Source organism: Salmo salar, chromosome 19 (assembly GCF_965601325.2).
Source record: "Salmo salar chromosome 19, fSalSal1, whole genome shotgun sequence".
NCBI classification, from domain to species: domain Eukaryota; kingdom Metazoa; phylum Chordata; class Actinopteri; order Salmoniformes; family Salmonidae; genus Salmo; species Salmo salar.
In genome coordinates this window covers 29,547,372-29,554,184 of record NC_138309.1, presented here as the reverse complement: position 1 = coordinate 29,554,184, position 6,813 = coordinate 29,547,372, and the positions used below count along the sequence as shown (strand labels likewise).

The 6,813-nt window shown below is 40.9% G+C and overlaps 1 protein-coding gene across 1 annotated transcript in view; it reads left to right on the top strand.

Moving 5' to 3' along the window:
- The first annotated feature begins 2,369 nt into the window (after positions 1–2,369).
- LOC106578703 (tyrosine-protein kinase Yes) overlaps positions 2,370–6,813 on the top strand; it is a 48,505-nt gene continuing 44,061 nt past the window's right edge. The window contains exons 1-2 of the mRNA XM_014157819.3: positions 2,370–2,516; positions 2,745–2,869. The gene's annotated coding sequence lies outside the window, so the exon portion shown is untranslated. The remainder of the gene's footprint in view (positions 2,517–2,744; positions 2,870–6,813) is intronic.

Sequence of the window (6,813 nt, the reverse complement as noted above, 5' to 3'; positions counted from 1 at the left end):
CTTCCCACACCAGACAGGTGGAAAAAGGGCTACCTAAGTATGGCTCCCAATCAGCGACAACGAAGTACAGCTGTCCCTGATTGAGAGCCATACCAGGCCAAAACACAAAAATACAAAACACAGATAGGGAACATAGAATGAACATAGAAATAGAAAATATAGAACACACATCAAAACCCTGAAACACACAAAACAAACACCCCCTGCCACGCCCTGACCAAACTACTAAAACAAATAACCCCTTTTACTGGTCAGGATGTGACACCACTCCACACATTTCTTGTTAACAAACTATAGTTTTGCCAAGTCGGTTAGGACATCTACTTAGTGCACGACACAAGTAATTTTTCCAACAATTGTTTACAGACAGATTATTTCACTTATAACTCACTGTATCACAATTCCAGTGGGTCAGAAGTTTACATACACTAGGTTGACTGTGCCTTTATACAGCTTGGAAAATTCCAGTAGAAGTTGTCAGGGCTTTAGAAGCTTCTGATAGGCTAATTGACATAATTTGAGTCAATTGGAGGTGTACCTGTGTATGTATTTCAAGGCCTACCTTCAAACTCAGTACCTCTTTGCTTGACATCATGAGAAATTCAAAAGAAATTAGCCAAGACCTCAGAAGAAAACTGTAGACCTCCACAAGTCTGGTTCATCCTTGGGAGCAATTTCCAACAGCCTGAAGGTACAACGTTCATCTGTACAAACAATAGTATACAAGTATAAACACCATGGGACCACGCAGCCATCATATCGCTCAGGAAGGAGACGCGTTCTGTCTCCTAGAGATGAACGTACTTTGGTGCAAAAAGTGCAAATCAATCCCAGAAAAAAGCAAAGGACCCTGTGAAGATGCTGGAGGAAACAGGTACAAAAGTATCTATATTCACAGTAAAACGAGTCTATATTGACATAACCTCAAAGGCCGCTCAGCAAGGAAGAAGCCACTGCTCCAAAACCGCCATAAAATAGTCAGACTACGGTTTGCAACTGCACATGGGTACAAAGATCGTACTTTTTGGAGAAATGTCCTCTGGTCTGATGAAACAAAATTAGAACTTTTTGGCCATAATGACCATCGTTATGTTTGGAGGAAAAAGAGGGAGGCTTGCAAGCCAAAGGACATTATCCCAACCATGAAGCACGGGGCTGGCAGCATCATGTTGTGGGGGTGCTTTGCTGCAGGAGGGACTGGTGCACCTCACAAAATAGATGGCATCATGTGGCAGGAAAATTATGTGGATATATTGAAGCAAAATCTCAAGACATCAGTCAGGAAGTTAAAGCCTGGTCACAAATGGGTTTTCCAAATGGACAATGAGCCTAAGCATACTTCCAAAATGGTGGCAAAATGGTTTAAGGACAACAAAGTCAAGGTATTGGAGTGGCCATCACAAAGCCCTGACCTCAAACCTATAGACAATTTTTGGGCAGAACTGAAAAACTGTGTGCGAGCAAGGAGACCTACAAACCTGACTCAGTTACACCAGCTCTGTCAGGAGGAATGGGACAAAATTCACCCAACTTATTGTGGGAAGCTTGTGGAAGGCTACCCGAAACGTTTGACCCAAGTTAAACAATTTAAAGGCAATGCTACCAAATACTAATTGAGTGTATGTAAACTTCTGACCCACTGGGAATGCGATGAAAGAAATAAAAGCTGAAATAAATCACTCTTTCTACTATTATTCTGACTATTATTCTTATTCTTAAAATAAAGTGGTGACCTAACTGACCTAAGACAGGGAATTTTTACTAGGATTAAATGTCAGGAATTGTGAAAAACTGAGTTTAAATGTATTTGGCTAAGGTGTATGTAAACTTCCGACTTCAACTGTATGTAGGGTTACTTAGGGTTAGGGTTAGTGCTAAGGTTAGGGTTACTGCTGTAAGTACATTGTAATTCATTGTAACAATGATTCATTATAATACCAGTTACAGTGTAATTACAGGAGTAGGTCACTGTAATTTAAAGTGTTGCCAAAGTCTGCTACTTTTGTAGTCCCGTTTTTCACCTGGATTTAAAAATAAAATAATGTATTAGGCCTAAATGGCTCAACAGGAGCAGACAGGGAGAATTAATGGGGAGCCTGGTGGATTTTGAGAAGATTGGTCCTTGGCCCTTGTAGCAAAATATGTAACTAACCACTTCCCCACTCAAACAGCAGAAAAAGGCAGTTCGAAAAAGGGATAATCCGATATTAGGTTACTGCCAGTAGGAGGCGATAGAGCACCAGTTTTGGAGAGATATAATTGCATTCATCTTTCATAAACAAATCACATGGAACCACACACAGTGTATACAGACGCATTTCTGGTTGAAACAAGACTTCTCCCTTTCAATGTTTGTTTTTTATGGGGGGGGGGGGGGGGGTGATCATCCTGTGATGATCATCCTACCATCTCGACACCGGTCTGTAGGGTTGGTATCTCCAGCTACGGCGTCATTCCCTGGAGTCAGGTCGGCCATGTTGTAGTGGGGGTGGATGCGGGCTGGCGTAAGTTTAGAGGTAGGAAGTGTATCTACAGGAACTGTGTTACTTTTGACGACTTCTTTTGTCATCATGTCGCTGGACAGATTTTGCTGGGGTTTTATGCATTGAGGTTCTGTCTGTGTCAGCCCCTTTAATAATTTATTTTCTTCAACATTCGTCTTGCTTTGATTTAACTTCCTTGTTTTTTTTTTTTTCATTCACCAAGCACAAAAACGACTGAGAAAGGCTGATGATTTGTTGCAGGGAGTCGGGATGGGGGCGACTGTGATATCCATGTTGGAATACTAGCTGATTTTGCGTCGAACCCAGAAATAAATTGGAAATACAAACACAGGCGCATGTGGCACAAGAGCGTGGATTTCTAAAAGGTAAGATTGTTTATCATGATAAAAAATAATAAGTTGACGATCCAATGGTCATGGTAGGCCTACCAGCCCTCTATGGTCGATTTTTCAGGGCATTGTCTGCACATAATTCTTTCTGACCCCTACGAATAGCGGTCAATAGCCTATTATTAAAGTTACATGACAATCTTAGTGTGATACGTTAAAATTCGTTTTTGGAGATAAGCTTCACAGGCCTAGTTTAGTTCACAATAATGCTATCTCTCTGGTCTGAGCCTGTGATTTTAAGTTTTATGTGTAGGCTATGGCTTTAGTTTCCGTAAAGCCTGCATTCCTTTCTCAAACCCCGACAATCGGTTCTTGATGGTAAATCACGTTAGTCCAGACGATAGTGTCCGATATTTCGAGACGACTGTTCCAATACCAAACACATGGAACAGTTAGCTGAAGAAACAACAATGTAGCATTGTCTGGACTCTATCACCGCATGGTCAAATGTAACAAATCCTATTCTTGATTGTCCTGAGGATTGCTAACAGGTAATTAAGTTAAAGCAACTGTACGGAATGTGATTGGTAAATTGAAGATGTGCATGTGCAGGCTACACGTAGTCCATTCCTACACAATTTCCAGTAATGAGAGTGAAGAAATAAATGACCTCAAATTCAATTTAGGTATAGGCCTACACTAGTCATCCCAGAATTCAAATATGGAGGTTCAATTGGTAGAAGGGGATAGAGTACTACCTCATAAAAGAATACCAACTCCACACCACCAAATGTAAAAAATATCTGAGGCATATGCTTGAGCTTGTAAAACGTCGGAATACACCGACAGATGTTTGGAGCGGTGTCAGTTCAATGGAGAGAACTACTGACTGACTATCGTTGCAGGGATTAAAATACTATGTCTGAAAGGTCCAAGGCCTTTAAGCATTGTTATGTCTACTGTCGTCCTTAGGATTCAGAGCAACCTAGACATTACCAAAGCCCCAAATGTGACCCCCCCCTAGACTAGAACCTATTCACGAAGACTGCACCCTCTTGGATGAACCAACATTAGCTTAACGTCCACTAGCATTCACTGTGTGTTGCTCTGTGATATTGGTTGCATTTAATGTTATAGTACAGAAATAACCAGGTATATAGGTTACTAAGGCACAACATGGTAACCGCACAGTAAGATTTACAACCAAATGATTGAGAAGCCACTGTGATAGAAGTATGAGAGCATCAGTCACATACTGTAGGTCATGACTTGAGAGACATGGGTCTAATTCTCTAGAGACTGTCACTGTCAGTGGGAATGAGGACATTTCACACCCACGCCAGTGCCTTACAGCGAGAATGTCAGCTGGATCTGGGACAGAAGTATTGAAGAGTTGTGTAGCATGTGAAAAACACTGAGTGGGCTTGCCTTCTATGAGCTTTTAGTAAACTGTTCCAGATGGGAGAGCTGGGCCATATATATATATATATATATATATATATATATATATATATATATTAGGCACCAATGAAAGAAAATTGCCTGAAATAGGGATGGACTACCTGAACTTCAATAAGCTACTGTATTTTTCTGTTGCTACGTTTTACACTATTGAATATAACCCTGAATCCTTGGCGATGCCAGGCCAATGGTAGTGTGTGTCTGTCGTAGCTACATATAACATAGAGATAATTGTTGAGTGTGGAACCAAGGAAATTGAGGGAACTTCTCTTTACATCAGGGAGCCTATTGCTGAAGGAAGTAGCATAGGATGTAGCTTAATCTTATCATCCTTACTTCAATACCATGCAGTCAGTAAGTGACGTCAAGCTACAGTTGTGTACATTGGTGTGACTGAACACAAGCTGTGTTTGAATACTCATACTAACCATACTATTTGTGACATAAATTGAGCATGTAGTATGCTTATTAGTCATAGTATGGATATAGTTAGTATGCCAAAAGTTCCCGGGTGTCGTACTACATTCGTCAAAATACGAAGTATACAAGCAATGGGACACTATTTCGCGTTTTCAGATTTGAAGAAAATGGCGGAAAATATGCAGCAGCATTCCGACCAGAGTGGATACAAATTTGTTGCTTTAACTAATTATGAGAAATGTTAAGAAAATGTTGAGCAATGTAATAAAGTAATGACTTTTCAAATAATTTACTTTACACGTTATGTTGGCTGACAATTTGTTAGCTACACTGTCCTTATGAACAGCATATTATGACAGCAGTATGTGTACCGGGTATGTTAGCTACCTACTGTAACTTTAGTTGGCTGCTAAAACATCAAACTTGCCAGTATATTTACTTTTTTCTATTTAACTACCCAAAGTTTGACTTGATTATTCATGTCATTCATAGCTTAGCTAAGTGGTATAGTAGTTTGGGTGTGTTCGTAAATTCACTCTGGCTATCTACTCCGATTTCAGAACACTCTCGTCTGACCATGCCAGAGCGCAGAATAACAGATGAATTTACGAACGCTCAACACCCATTGAATATGACCTGTGTCAGTAAACGTCGGCAAAAAAGCGTAATTAAATTGTCGCCAGCAGCACAGTTAGAGTAACCCACGCTCTGGATAACATGAAAACAGCCTAACCAGCTCTGCGAGGGCAAGTAAAATGGTCAGAGTGGGGTGTTCTCTCATTTGTGTCTGGAAGTAGCTTGGGTGCTTGACTGCGGTTGTGAGGTCAGAACGCTCTGATCAAACCTACTCCTCGGCCAGAGTGTCCACTGTGCTTTCAGAGAGCGGAAAGCTCTGAATTTACGAACAGACAATCTGACAACTACCTGAATTTATGAATGCCCAGAGCGCACTCTGGCACTCCAGATTGAGTTTACGAACACACCCGAAGTCTAGCTAGTAATTTGTTTTGCTAACAAGCTAGCAAGAGGTTGCATAGCATCAGCATCAACTTCCGGTAGACAGAGTACGCTCAAATGAAAGGATACCGTTTGTTTATAATATACTAAAATGAATTAATAGTATACAGTATGTAGTATATACTCATTAAGTATGTAGTATACCGTATGTTAGTATGGGTATTCGAACACAGCTACAGTGTTTTAAGGAAGGGTTAGTAATGGTGGTGATGTCACTGAAGTCACCACAGCCCACATTGGCAGTCAGCGCAAATCCCGAGAAGTAGGTGTTGATAGTTTAAATAGTCGTTCTCTGGCTGTTACTGAAGGAAAAAAAAAACGTAAGGTGTGTGGTCACCTGCTCCTAAAATAGCTCCTACACACTCAAGATTGACCAATGTATTGGCAGACGCAACCAGGTATTCTGTGATGCTGGCAGCCTGACACAGCTCCAAAGTTGGAGAGATGTTCTAATTCCGGCATAGCCAATAGTAGGCTACGTGTTTTTTTTAACATCATAACACACACTATACTGCGTCCTTAATAATCATAGCAACATTTATACTACCTCTTCATTTCAAATTCATGTTAGGCCTAGTCTTGCATGCCATACTTGTAAGAGACTACATTAAGGCCTACTTCTGTAATTATGCTGATAGAATAAGTCATCAATGTAAAGTGATGATCCAATTTCCTTCCTTTTTATATTTATTGTTTGATATTGTAAGACTGCAGTTTCCAATGGCCAGATTAACCCTTGGCATTGGAGGAATGCGGAGGAAGACGCAGCATCTGTTGGAGATTTAAAGCATGGTAAGCTCTAAGGACCCTCCCTGTCTACAGCCATGGTGTCAGCTGCTAACAGCTGTCCGTCCAGAAGGCGGGGCTACCCGCATACCCCTAGTTGCCGTGGAAACTTCCCCCATCACGCTCCTTCTTCATTCATTCAAACATAAGGGATGGTTCTCCTTGCGTTACAGTGGGCACGTTTCCATTGACCCAGGTTGATTTGATAAAAGCATTGTCGCCAAATAAATCATTGCGACGTGTAATGGAAAAGGCAGATATAGGATACATTTTCTAAAGATCGACAATCTTTATCA